Genomic DNA, 14671 nt, shown 5'->3' with positions numbered 1-14671 from the left:
GCTTTAGGCTTCATTTTCTATTCTTTTTCTGGCTCCTTTAAGTGTAATGTTAGGTTGTGTATTTGAGAATTGTCTTACTTTTGGAAGAAGGTGTGTATTGTAGTATACTTCCATCTTGCGATCACTTTTGCTGCATCCCAGATATTTTGGGCTGTTGTGTTTTCATTTTCATTTGCTTCCATGTATTTTTCCATATCTTCTTTTTTTTTTAAATTTTTTATTTCTTTTCAGTGTAACAGTGTGATTCATTGTTTTTTCACCATACCCAGTGCTCCATGCAATCCGTGCCCTCCCTAACATCCACCGCCTGGTTCCCCCAACCTCCCACCCCCCGCCCCTTCAAAACACTCAGGTTGTTTTCAGAGTCCATAGTCTCTCATGGTTCTCCTCCCCTTCCAATTTCCCTCAACTCCCTTCTCCTCTCCATCTCCCCATGTCCTCCATGTTATTTGTTATGCTCCACAAATAAGTGAAACCATATGATACTTGACTCTCTCTGTTTGACTTATTTCACTCAGCATAATCTCTTCCAGTCCTGTCCATGTTGCTACAAAAGTTGGGTATTTGTCCTTTCTGATGGAGGCATAATACTCCATAGTGTATATGGACCACATCTTCCTTATCCATTGATCCGTTGAAGGGCATCTTGGTTCTTTCCACAGTTTGGTGACCGTGGCCATGGCTGCTATAAACATTGGAGTACAGATGGTCCTTCTTTTCACTACATCTGTATCCTTGGGGTAAATATCCAGTAGTGCAATTGCAGGGTCCTAGGGAAGCTCTATTTTTAATTTCCTGAGGAATCTCCACACTGTTCTCCAAAGTGGCTGCACCAGTTGGCATTCCCACCAACAGTGTAAGAGGGCTCCCCTTTCTCCACATCCTCTCCAACACACGTTGTTTCCTGTCTTGCTAATTTTGGCCATTCTAACTGATGTAAGGTGGTATCTCAATGTGGTTTTGATTTGAATCTCCCTGATGGCTAGTGATGATGAACATTTTTTCATGTGTCTGGTAGCCATTTGTATGTCCTCATTGGAGAAGTGTCTGTTCATATCTTCTGCCCATTTTTTAATATGATTGTCTGTTTTGTGTGTGTTGAGTTTGAGGAGTTCTTCATACATCCTGGATATCAACCTTTTGTCTGTACTGTCATTTTTGAATATCTTCTCCCATTCTGTGAGTTGCCTCTTTGTTTTGTTGACTGTTTCTTTTGCTGTGCAGAAGCTTTTGATCTTGATGAAGTCCCAAAAGTTCATTTTCGCTTTTGTTTCCTTCGCCTTTGGAGACATATCTTGAAAGAAGTTGCTGTGGCTGATATTAAAGAGGTTACTGCCTATGTTCTCCTCGAGGATTCTGATGGATTCCTGTCTCACGTTGAGGTCTTTTATCCATTTCGAGTTTATCTTTGTGTACGGTGTAAGAGAATGGTCGAGTTTCATTCTTCTACATATGGCTGTCCAGTTTTCCCAGCACCATTTATTGAAGAGACTGTCTTTTTTCCACTGGATATTTTTTCCTGTTTTGTCAAAGATTATTTGACCATAGAGTTGAGGGTCCATATCTGGGCGCTCTACTCTGTTCCACTGGTCCGTGTGTCTGTTTTTATGCCAGTACCATGCTGTCTTGGTGATCACAGCTTAGTAGTAAAGCTTGAAATCAGGTAACGTGATGCCGCCAGTTTTATTTTTGTTTTTCAACATTTCCTTAGCAATTCAGGGTCTCTTCTGATTCCATACAAATTTTAGGATTATTTGCTCCAGCTCTTTGAAAAATACCAGTGGAATTTTGATCAGAATAGCATTAAAAGTATAGATTGCTCTAGGCAGTATAGACATTTTAACAAAGTTAATTCTTCCGATCCAAGAGCATGGAATGGTCTTCCATCTTTCTGTGTCGTCTTCAATTTCTTTTAGGAGTGTTCTGTAGTTCCTCGAGTACAGATCCTTCACCTCTTTGGTTAGGTTTATTCCGAGGTATCTTATGGTTCTTGGTGCTATAGTAAATGGAATCGATTGTCTAATTTGCCTTTCTGTGTTTTCATTGTTAGTGTATAAGAAAGCCACTGATTTCTGTACATTGACTTTGTATCCTGCCATGTTAGTGAATTGCTGTATGAGTTCTAGAAGTTTGGGGGTGGAGTCTTTCGGGTTTTCCATATAAAGAATCATGTCATCTGCGAAGAGAGAGAGTTTGACTTCTTCCTTGCCAATTTGGATACCTTTTATTTCTCTTTGTTGTCTGATTGCTGTTGCTAGGACTTCTAATACAATGTTGAACAAGAGTGGTGAGAGTGGGCATCCTTGCCGTGTTCCTGACCTCAATGGTAAGGCTGCAAGCTTTTTCCCATTGAGGATGATATTTGCTGTGGGTCTTTCATAGATAGATTTGATGAGGTTCAGGAATGTTTCCTCTATCCCTATACTTTGAAGCATTTTAATCAGGAACGGATGTTGGATTTTGTCCAGTGCTTTTTCTGCATCAATTGAGAGGACCATGTGGTTCTTCTCTATTGTCTTATTGATTTGTTCTATCACATTGATTGATTTGCGAATGTTGAACCATCCTTGTAACCCAGGGATGAATCCCACCTGGTCATGGTGGATAATCTTTTTAATGTGCTGTTGGATCCTGTTTGCTGGGATCTTGTTGAGAATCTTGGCATCCATATTCATCAGTGATATTGGTCTGAAATTCTCCTTTTTGGTAGGGTCTTTGCCTGGTTTGGGGACCAGGGTAATGCTGGCTTCATAAAAAGAGTCTGGAAGTTTTCCTTCTGCTTCAGTTTTTTGAAACAGCTTCAGGAGAGTAGGTGTTATTTCTTCTTTGGAAGTTGGATAGAATTCCCCAGGGAATCCATCCGGTCCTGGGCTCTTGTTTTTTGGGAGGCTTTTGATCACTGCTTCAATCTCGTTACTACGTATCGGTCTATTCAGGTTGTCAGTTTCTTCCTGGTTCAATTTTGGGAGTTTATAGTTTTCCAGGAATGCATCCATTTCATCTAGGTTGCTTAGCTTATTGGCGTATAACTGTTGATAACTTCTGATGATTGTTTCTACTTCCTTGGTGTTAGTTGTGATCTCTCCCTTTTCATTCATAATTTTATTAATTTGGGCTTTCTCTCTTTTCTTTTGGATTAGTGTGGCCAATGGTTTATCGATCTTACTGATTCTTTCAAAAAACCAGCTTCTGGTTTCATTGATACGTTCTCCTGTATCCCTTCTTACGGGTTGGTTTGATTTGTTGTTGGTTCTCCAGTTCTTTAAGGTGTAGAGACAGCTGGTGTATTCTGGATTTTTCAATTTTTTTGAGGGAGGCTTGGATGGCTATGTATTTCCCCCTTAGGACCGCCTTTGCTATATCCCATAGGTTTTGAACTGAAGTGTCTTCATTCTCATTGGTTTCCATAAATTGTTTAAGTTCTTCTTTGATCTCCTGGTTGATCCAAGCATTCTTAAGCAAGGTGGTCTTTAGCTTCCAGGTGTTTGAGTTCCTTCTGAACTTTTCCTTGTGATTGAGCTCCAGTTTCAAAGCATTGTGATCTGAGAATATGCAGGGAATAATCTCAGTCTTTTGGTATCGTTTGAGCCCTGATTTGTGACCCAGTATGTGGTCTATTCTGGAGAAGGTTCCATGTGCTCTTGAGAAGAATGAGTATTCTGTTGTTTTAGGGTGGAATGTTCTGTATATATCTATGAGGTCCATCTGGTCCAATGTGTCATTCAATGCTCTTATTTCTTTATTGATTTTCTGCTTCGATGATCTGTTTCTGAGAGAGGCGTGTTAAGATCTCCTACTATTAATGTATTCATATCAATATGACTCTTTATCTTGATTAATAGTTTTCTTACGTAATTGGCTGCTCCCATATTGGGGGCGTAGATATTTACAATTGTTAGATCACCTTGGTAGATAGTCTCTTTAAGAATTATGTAGTGCCCTTCTGTGTTTCTGACTACCATCTTTAGTTGAAAATCTAATTTATCTGATATGAGAATCACTACCCCGGCCTTCTTTTGAGGCCCATTGGCATGAAAGATGCTTCTCCATCCCTTCACTTTCAGTCTGGGTGTATCTTTAGGTTCAAAATGGGTCTCTTGTAGACAACATATGGGTGGGTCCTGTCGTTTTATCCAGTCTGCAACCCTGTGTCGTTTTATGGGCGCATTTAGGCCATTCACATTGAGAGTGATTATTGAGAGATACGTTTTTATTGACATTGTGTTATCTTTGAAGTCTTTCTTTCTGTCGATTGTCTCTATATTTCTGTTCAGTGCTATTCTTAGGGTTTTTCCTCTTTTATAGAACCCCCCTTAATATTTCCTGCAGTGTCGGCTTGGTGGTTGCATAGTCTTTTAAGCCATGCCGGTCTTGGAAACTCTTTATCTCTCCATCCATTTTGAATGTCAGTCTTGCTGGATAAAGTATTCTTGGCTGCATGTTCTTCTCATGTAGTGCCCTGAATATATCTTGCCAGCCCTTTCTGGCTTGCCAGGTCTCTCTGGACAGGTCTGACGTTATTCTGATGGGCTTTCCTCTGTATGCAAGGAGCTTCTTTGTCCTAGCGGCTTTCAAGAGATTGTATCTACAATTATGATTCCTCAATTTTACTATGAGGTGCCTGGATGTTTTTTTTGAATTTATAATCTTGGGGGGAGACCTTTCTGCTTCTAGTACATGAGCACTTGTTCCATTCTCAAGATTGGGAAAATTTTCATGAAGAACTTGTTCCACTATATCTTCTTCTAGACTTCTTTCTTTCTCCTCCCCTTCAGGGATTCCAATAATTCTGACATTGGAATGTTTCATGGCATCATTTATTTCCCTGATTCTGTCTTCGTGGCTTCTAAGCTGTTTGTTCCAGGCTTCCTCCTGATCCTTTCTTTCTCTCTGTTTTATCCTCCAGATCACGAATTTTATCTTCTGTCTCAGTTACCCTAGCTTTTAGAGAATTTAGATTAGATTGGAACTCATTGAGAGTGTTGTGAACCTCATCCCTGGTGGCCTTCAGCTCTGCCCTAACATTATGAACATCATCCCTGGTCGCTTTCAATTCTGCCTTAATCAGTTCCGTTTGGTCATCCACGGCTTTCTCCAGCCTAGCTATTGCCTGGATAATTGTTAGCCTGAATTCTCTTTCCGACATATTGTCTATGTTGATAGCCGTTAGCTCTGTTGCAGAAGGCCCATCGTCTGTATTTGTCTTCTGTTGGGGATTCCTCCTCCTAGTCATTTTGGTGAGAGATGACTGGACAGATGTAGCTGGATGTATCGACCGTGGTACAGTCAAGGTGCACCCTGGAACGCTTCTGAGCACTCAGGATTCCCCACCCAAACGAGAGAAAAAAGAAAAGAAAAAGAAAAAAGAGAGAGAGAGAGAGACAGGAAAAAAAGGGAAGATAAAAGAGAAGGTTCAGCCCAAATGGGCCCCAGGGTAAGATTTATGACGTATACAAACAAAAACAGACAAACAAAAAGACTGATAAAAGTATATGACGAGAGAAAAAATATATATATAGGCAAAAAAAGTGAGAACCTCGTCAAAAAGAACCCCAAGTATAATATTTTTATACTATCAGGACAAACATAAATACACATAGACACTGGCAGAAGAATAGGATGGCAGCATGGTTATAGATTCTCAGTGTGGGCAAGGAAGGTTATTTTGATTCTTCCTGTATGTTATCTTGATATCTTTGTTAAAGAACTCAACTTTCCTAAGATAAAAGGGGCATTAAAAATTGGTTTACCTATAGGGGTAGCATTGATTGGAGAAAGGGGATTACCTTGAAGTTTAACTCTATATGAATATTAAAAAATAAAAATAAAAAAGGAATAAACTGGGCTAAACTAAACTAAATTTTTTTTAAAAAAATAAAAGAGCAAAAGAAAAACACATGTGTATGTATCAAAAAATTCAGGTTAGAAGTTTATTATGGAATTTGATGTACTGGACATCTCACTGTGATGGTAAATAGGTAAAAATAAATCTATATAAGAAAAGAAAAAAAAATGAACCAGAATAGTGGGAATGAGTTAAAAGTAAAAGTTGTATCTATGAAGTGTAGTGGTGGTTGTTCTCTTGTAGTCTTTTTTTTTTTTTTCTTTCCTGATTTGTTTTCTGGGGGAGGGGGCTGCCATGTGAGTTTTCAGTCAGTGATGTTCCCTGAGTTAAGTCCTCCAGCCCCCCTCAAGGGCTTGGGCTCTGAGGAAAACAGCTTTTTCAGGCTTTTGGTCTCTGGAGGTTTTTATGTTTGTTCACTTCTTTTCTCTCGCCTTGACAGCTTTTGATGGTTTTTGGAGGTTTAGAGGAAAACAAACTGCACCCTGACCTCCCTCTCAGGGAGAAGCCTCAGTCTGCTCCCCTGCAGGTGCTGCAGCCGCTGGGCCGCTGGCAGAGCAGGTTCTGAGTCGCGGTCCCTGGGGATGCAGGATCTCCTGCTTGTACGCAAAACCAAGGCAGCGGTGGCTGTCTGGGCAGCTCCAGACTGCCAGAGAGGTTCCAAGCAGCGATCACACACTGAGATTTTCCCGCTGGCCGGGGCTGGGACTGCCTGGTCTTTCCAGGTCTAAGGGTGCAGGGCTTGCACGCACCTCTCCCAGGGGAGGTTGTGGGGTGCGGGACGGCGGGGGGGTCCCAGAGCACCAGGCTGGGCGTTTGTGCACCCCTCTCAGGGGAGGGTGAGGCACACGTTCGCGTGTATCTCAGGCAAGGTGCACTTTCTGCCGTCCGGTGTGGCTCCCAGCCCCTCACGGGAGCCGGACTCCACTCATTGTCGGGTGCGATGGCGGCTCAGGGACCAAGACCTGGTTTCTCCGCCGCACTCTCTGGCTCAGCGCCAGGGGAGGCTGTCCTGGGTCTGGGGACTTAAGCCCCTGTCCCTAGCCGCCCCAATTCCCACAATTTCCCCCCGCGATCCTTTGCTCTTTTGAGTGCTTTCAGCCAGACTCCAAGTTAATGCTGGTCCCCAGACGCAGGGCACTCTCGTATTGGGGTATTATTTTCCATTCGGTCGCCTCTGGTGGCTCCCTCTCCCTTTTGTTTATCTTCCGATATCAGTCCAATGTTCCCACTCCACTTTACCTGCCCACTGGCGTCTTCTGCCCCCTGTAGAGATCCAGACGTGTATAATTCTGATCTCAGGCTGATTTCATGGGTGATCGGAGTTTTTTGGTAGGTAATCAGCTCACTTTAGGGTACAGGTTGAAAAGGCGCCTCCTCCTACTTTCCCGCCATCTTGTCTCCCTCAGGATAAATATTTTGAATTATTTTCCAGGTAATTAATATGTCTTTGGGGTATGTTAGTGGAGATTACTGCCTTCTTTTGATCGCTCGTGTTCCTTCCTTATTTGGGATTCTGGTAGCCTTGCATCGTTTTTTGTACCTTTGATGAAGCAGCCACCTCTTTCAGGCCTAATGGAGTGGTTGCAGTAGGAAAAGATCTTGGGTGGGAACACACTGGACTGCGCTATGAACTTCGGTGTCATAGTTAGATCAACATGTGTGGTGTATGATGTGTCATTTCCTAAAGTTGATGTCCACGGTAGGTAAGCACTGGGTTTCTGTGGCTATAACGACTGTTTGGGTACATTGGCTAAAAACTAGGTCAGGTAGTTTGGGCGCCAGGGAGTGTATTGTGCACTCTGCCGTGGCAGCCAGTTACAGATGTTTGTGCTACACAGGTTTCAGGGTGTACACAGGGTCCAGTTTCAGACCCACACAGGATGGGATGGGGGAGGGGGTCCAAGGCCACAGTAAGGACCTTCAAGCAAAGCATGTTCACCAGTACCTGTGGGAACTGGGCTGTAAGTGTGCTCTCCTATGGCAGCTCTCGCTATCCCTGGGCATGCATGCAGCCGTGGAGGTTCATAATGGGTGTCAAAAAGGCAACAGAAAAGTACCTAGGTAGATTGTCTAGCCCTGATTGCAGGTATGGTTGTGGGATCTGCTTGGGGTGGTATAGTTGGAAACAAGGCCTGGGCTTGCTGCTATATAGTTTCTGGACTTTTGAAAGGACAAAGAAAGAGAACAGGGAAGGACTTAGACATGGCTAGAGTCAATGAATACCTGTTCTTCTGGAGCTGAAGATGTTTGTTATAAAAGAGATCCAAAACAGCTGTGATGTCTATTGGCTGAGTTTTTCTGCAGAAGAGATCCTTCTGAATTGTATATATACTATTCCATGTTTGCTAATAATGACACCTCGTTTTCTTCCTTGAACCTAGCCAGCTCCTTTTAGCCCTTTATTCCCAGTTTTGCCTCTCTGGTTGGGTAAAAATGAAGCAGGGTCATTACCCAGTGCCCTGAAATGCTGCAGAATCTGGTCCCTCATCTGCCATCATTTTCTGATGAGGGGAACTCCTTCCAGTGAGTATTCCATTGTTGGCATTAAATAGTGAAATACTCTAGTGAGTATTTCATTGTCTTGGGGAAGGGGATGATACAAGCAAAATGAAACTGTCTTCCTTCTCTTTTTGAGTGTAATGACTCTCAGGGTTTTTTCCCCACTGTGTTGCTGGAACTTCCCAGGTAGACCCTGGAACTTTCCCAGAGCTGTTTTGTGGCACCATGCAAACCGGTATCTGCTGCATTGCCTTCTTGCTGTCTTACTTGTATATATATTCTGTAGACCTTTTCTTTTGGTTATCATTCCAATTACAAAAGATACCTTAAAACTATAACATATTGTTAAACTACAACAACTTAATTTCAGTTCCACACAATAATTCTGTTCCTTTACCATTCTAGCTACCTTTAATTTATGTTTTTGATGTCACCAGTTACATTTTATATATTATATACCCATTAATTTGTATATTTTTCCTTGTTTATCGTTCAATTGTATACAATAATACAAGTCAATTATATGCCAATGTTGCTGTTTTATAAGTTACTATTTATTCAAACTTTATGTTACGCTTTCCTATGTTGCTGCCTCACATTTTTTCCCATTTCATCCTAAAGCACTCAATTTAGCATTACTTACATATATCAGTTCTAATGGTAATTTACTTCCTCAATTTTCATCTCTTTCAGCTTTAAGTGACAATTTTGCTGGATATAGTTTTTTTTTTTTCCTTCTCTCATCAACTTGAATATATTGTCCATCCACATTTTTCTGGCCTGAAATTTTCCTAAGAAAAATCCTTTATTATTTTAGGGAAGTTTTCTTGTAAGACAAATTGATCTCTTCTTGCTGCTTTTAGGATTGCCACCTTTCTTGCCTTTGATTTCTGGCTGATTGGTTATAATGTGCCTCATCTTGGTCTGGGTCTATTTAGATATTAGCTTGTTCAGTTTCTCTACAGGTTTAGATACTTCCACTTCCAGTCATTATTTCTTTAAACAAGCTCTCTGTCCCTCTTTTCTCCCCTTCTGGGATTCCTGTACTACATACATTTTTAGGTGTGATGGAATCTCATGGGTCTCCTATGCTGCCTTCACTTTTCCATCCTTTTTTTTTTTTGCCTCTGACTCAGTGATTTCAAAGATCTTGTGTTCGTACTTGCTGAGTCTTTCCTTTTTCTCACGATAACTTCTTTTTTGAACCATTCTAAGGAATTTTTGAATTCAGTTATTTAATTTTTGAAATTGAGTATTTTTGCTTATTTCATTTTTATAGTATCTCTCTGGTGATGTTCTCATTCATGCATTTTTTTTTCTCATTTTGTTTAGTTTTTACCCATTTTAACTCATTGAGAATGTTTACATCACTTATTTTAAATTATTTGTTACAGTTTTTTGATTTGTGTTCTTTTGGTTGATTTCTTGAGTTTTATTTTGTTTATTTGATTGAGCCTTGATTCCTGTTTTTTGAGGGTCTTTTAAATCTTCTGTTGAAATTTACCTATTTATTTTTTTTAATTATCTTAGTAACCATACAGTACATCATTCATTTTTGATGTAGTGTTTCATGACTGATCATTTGCATATAACACCCAATACTCCATGCAATCCATGCCCTCCTTAATACCTATCACAGGACTCACCCATCCTCCTCCCTTCTAAAACCCTTAGTTTGTTGTCTGGAGTCCAAAGTCTCTCATGGTTTGTCTCTCCCTCTGATTTCCCTCCTTTCATTTTTCCCTTCCTTCTGCTAATGTCCTCCATACTATTCCTTACGTTCCACAAATAAGTAAAACCATATGATAATCGCCTTTCTCTACTTGACTTATTTCACTTAGCATAATCTCTTCAATCCCATCCATGCTGATGCAAAAGTTGGGTATTCATCCTTTCTGATGGCTGAGTAATATTCCATTGTATATATGGACCGCATCTTCTTTATCCATGCGTCTGCTGAAGAGCATCTTAGCTCTTTCCGCAGTTTGGCTATTGTGGACTTTGCTGTTATAAACACTGAGGTGCCTGTGGCCCTTATTTTCATACCTTTGTATATTTGGGGTAAATAACCAGTAGTGCAATTGCTGGGTTATAGAGTAGCTCTATTTTTAATTTTTTGAGGAATCTCCACAGTTTTCCAAAGTGGCTGCACCAACTTGCATTCCCACCAATAGTGTAAGAGGGCTCCCCTTTCTCCACATCCTCTCCAACACTTGTTTCTTACCTTCTCGATTTTTGCCATTCTAACTGCAGTTAGGTGGATTTGAATTTCCCTGATGACTAATGATGATGAATATTTTTTTAATGTGTCTGTTAGCCATTTGTGTGTCTTCTTTGTAGAAGTGTCTGTTCGTGTCTTCTGTCCAATTTTTGATCAGATTGTTTTTTGGGTGTTGAATTGGAGAAGTTCTTTATAGATCTTGGATACTAGCCCCTTGTCTTTAGTGTCATTTGCACATATCTTCTCCCATTCTGTGGGTTGCCTCTTTGGTTTTTTGACTGTTTTCTTTGGTGTGCAGAAACTTTTGATCTTGATGAAGTCCCAAAAGTTTGTTTTTGCTTTTGTTTCCCTTGCCTTTGGACATGTGTCTCGAAAGAAGTTGCTGTGGTCGATGTTGGTTACTGCCTATGTTCTTCTCTAGGATTTTGATGGATTCCTGTGTCCCAATGAGGTCTCTAATCCATCATGAGTTTATTTTTGTGTATGGTGTAAGAGAATGGTTGAGTACCATTCTTCCGTATAGGGCCATCCAGTTTCCTAAGCATCATTTATTAAAGAGACTGTCTTTTGTCCATTGGCTATTTCTTCCTGCTCTTTTGAAGATTAGTTGAGCATAGCGCTTAGGGTCCATATTTGGGTCCTCTATTCTGTTCCATTGGTCTGTGTGTCTGTTTTTGTGCCAGTACCATGCTGTCTGGGTGATCATAGCTGTGTAATATAGCTTAAAATCAGGCAACATGATGCCCAAACTTTGTTCTTCTTTTTAAGCAGTTCCTTGGTGATTTAGGGTCTCCTCTGGTTCCATACCTATTTTAGGATTGTTTCCGTACTTTGGAAAATGCTGGTGGAATTTTGATTGGGATGGCATTGAAAATATAGATTTCTCTGCACAGCATAGACATTTTAACAATGCTTATTCTTCTGATCCACAAGCATGGAATGTTTTGCCATCTTTTTGTATTTTCTTCAGTTTCTTTCAGGAGTGTATGTCCTCCAGTATAGATCCTTTACCTCTTGGTTGAGGTTTATTCCAAGGTATCTTATGGATTTTGGTCCTATTGTAAATGGAATCAGTTCTCCAGTTTCTCTTTCTACAGTTTCATTTTTAGTGTGTAAGAAAGAAACTGATTTCTGTGCATTGACTTTGTTTCCTGCCACATTACTGATTTGCTGTATGAGTTATAGTAATTTGGGGGTGGAGTCTTTGGTTTAAAGTATCATGTTTTCTGCAAAGAGAGATAGTTTGTCTTCTTCTCTGCCAATTTGAATATCTTTGATTTCTTTTCGTTGTCTGTTGTTGTTAGGACTTCTAGTACTATGTTGAACAATAGTGGTAAGGGTGGACATCCTTGTTGTGTTCCTGATCTTAAGAAAAAGGCTCTCAGCTTTTCCTCATTGAGAAGGATATTCGCTATTCGTAGATGGATTTAATGAAATTGAGAATGTTCTCTCTGTCCCTATACTCTGAAGAGTTTTAATCAGCAAAGGATGCTGTACTTTGTCAGATGCTTTTTTTTCCCCTGCATCAAATGAGAGGACCATGTGGTTCTTGTCTCTTCTCTTATTGATGTGTTCTGTCACAATGTTTGATTTGCAAATGTTGAACCACCTTGCATTTCAGAGATAAATCCCACCTGGTCATAGCGGATAATCCTCTTAATGTGTTGTTGGATCCTGTGAGCTAGGATCTTGTATAGAATCTTGGCATCCATATTCATCAGGGATAGTGGTCTGAATTCCTCCTTTTTTTTTTATTTGCCTTTTTATTTTATTTATTTATTTAATCTTATTTTTAATTTATTTTAATAAACATATAATGTATTTTTATCCCCAGGGGTACAGGTCTGTGAATCACCAGGTTTACACATTTCACAGCACTCATCATAGCACATACCCTCCCCAGTGCCCATATCGCCACCACCCTCTCCCATCCTCCCCGCCCCCCAGCAACCCTCAGTCTGTTTTTTGAGATTGAGTCTTTTATGGTTTGTCTCCCTCCCAATCCCATCTTTTCATTTTTTCTTTTCCTACCTGCCCCCAACCCCCCCACATTGCATCTCCACTTCCTCATATCAAAGAGATCATATGATAGTTGTCTTTCTCCGATTGACTTATTTCGCTAAGCATAATATCCTCTAGTTCCATCCACATCGTCGCAAATGGCAAGATTTCATTTCTTTTGTTGGCTGCATAGTATTCCATTGTGCATATATACCACATCTTCTGGGTCTTTGCCTGGTTTTGGGATCAGAGTAATGCTGGCCTCCTAGAATGAGTCTAGCAGTTTTCCTTCAGTTTCTATTTTTGAAACAGCTTCAGGAGAATAGGTATTATTTCTTCTTTGAATGTTTGGTTGAATTCCCGAGGGAATCCATCAGGTCCTGGACTTTTGTTTTTTGGGAGGTTTTTGATCACTGCTTCAGTCTCGTTACTAGTTATCGGTCTATTCAGTTTGTCAATTTCTTCCTGCTTCATTATGACATAGTATGTGTAAAATATACATATTATATATGTATGTTGTCTGTACCATGTCTAATGTATCTGTATGTATACTAATATGTGATAGGTGCTGTTTTGTGTATGTATATGATATGTGTATGTACATCCTTTTATTATGTGTGCAATATATAATATATGTGTAAGTTACATGTAGTATACATTGTACATGTAACTGTACACATGTGTACATATTATATGTAGAATTATGTATATACATAACATTAATATGGCATATATATATATGTATGTGTGTGTATATCTATCTTTTGTTACTGAATCAAATAGGAGATAGAGGACTTCCAAACCAAAAGTATAAAACTGTTCATTTATATTTATCTTTATAAATATAGAATATTATGTTATCAATGTTCTTTATTTCTTGTTAGAGCTTTGATCTCCTGTCTGGTAAGATTTCTTGTAGGATAGAGGTAATCGAATCTAACTCCTTCATCATTTGTTTCCTTAATATCTCCTTCATTTTTGATATATTGTTTTGGTGAATATAGATTTTGTATTTGAGATTTTTTCCGTTTCAGCACTTTATATGTATATTGTACCACTGTCCCTCTTTTTTGAAAATACCCCTAATTTTACTGAGAGTCTCTTTTATGGACAAATCACTTGTATCTAGGTCTTTTCAGGATTCTAACTTTATCTTTGTATTTAGACTGTTTTATTATAATGTGCCCTGGTGTAGAACTGTTTGAATGTAATCCGCTTGGAATTCATTGAACTTCTTGTATGTGTAGATTATTGTCTGTCATTTAATATACACATCAAATATTATTTTTCCCATTTTATTTTTTCCACTCTCTTAGAAATTTAGGAACTGTATGTTGACACAGTTGTCCATGTGCCAATATATGTAGTTTCTGCTTATGTTTCTTTGTTTTTCTTCCTTCTCTACAGATTGGATAATTTTATTTGACCTGTTTCCATGAACATGTATAAGATAGTTGATCTAAAGTAATTTTTTGTACGTCTAATGTCTATGCTTCCTCTCAGGCAGTCTCTGTTAATTTCTCTTTTTCTTATGAATTGCCATATCTCTATACTTTTTTGTATGTCTTGAAGCTTTTGTTAAAAACTGGCCATTCTTCCTGTTTTAATAAAAACATTATTCTTTTTTTAAATGTGTGATCTCTAAAGTCTTTGTACATTTAGCTTAGGCTTATGTTAGCCATTTTACATTTTTATTAATAAAAGACAACTCTGGAAAGCAGATATTCTCTCTGTCTAGCATTTGTTGTTGCTTGTGAGCTGAAATTGTTCACTTGTTTAGGGACTTTTTCCAACTATTCTTTCAGAATGTGTTTCCTCTTGTGTGCGGTAATAAAGTCTCCTTTACAGTACCTCAGTAGTACCAGTGCCTGGCGGAATTTCTATAACTCTTGGAATGAGAAAAATAAACACACACACACACACACACACACACAGACACACACACACACACAGAAGAAAATAAAGAAAAACAAAACTGTTAATCTTTTAAAATTGGTTCTGTGTTGGGTTATTTTTTTTGTACTCTTAGGTATGTACAATTTTGTCTTACTGATCTTTGCTTCTTGTTTTCACAGAGCCTAAATTTAAATAGGAGAGAACTTTTG

General features: G+C 39.4%; 1 protein-coding gene across 1 annotated transcript in view; it reads left to right on the top strand.

Annotated features, from left to right (window-relative positions):
* The window catches only part of LOC308337759 (cullin-4B-like), a gene marked incomplete at both ends in the record, with an annotated part of 96411 nt that overhangs the window by 65913 nt on the left and 15827 nt on the right, over positions 1-14671 (top strand). The window lies entirely within an intron of this gene.

The sequence above is a fragment of the Martes martes genome (assembly GCF_963455335.1).
Source record: "Martes martes genome assembly, chromosome: Y".
Lineage (NCBI taxonomy): Eukaryota > Metazoa > Chordata > Mammalia > Carnivora > Mustelidae > Martes > Martes martes.
The sequence above is the reverse complement of the archived record's forward strand: the minus strand, read 5'-3'. Positions and strand labels throughout refer to the sequence as shown.